The following is a 211-nucleotide window of genomic DNA, read 5'->3' on the forward strand; positions in this document are numbered from 1 at the left end:
ACTCAGCACCCATTTCCTTCATCTAGTCACTCAAGAAAAAGTGACAACTTTCCCTACTCTTCCCTTATCGCATTACTCTGGATTAGATTATATTAAAGACTTTATAGGAGTCATTATAGTAATAATTACACCAGAGTATGGCACTGTGTTCTCTGAATGCTATCCTCTCTAATTTCACTTGGTGATCTGAGTGGAAATTTCCCTTCAGTAA

Source organism: Ictalurus punctatus, chromosome 2, assembly GCF_001660625.3.
Source record: "Ictalurus punctatus breed USDA103 chromosome 2, Coco_2.0, whole genome shotgun sequence".
Taxonomy (NCBI): domain Eukaryota; kingdom Metazoa; phylum Chordata; class Actinopteri; order Siluriformes; family Ictaluridae; genus Ictalurus; species Ictalurus punctatus.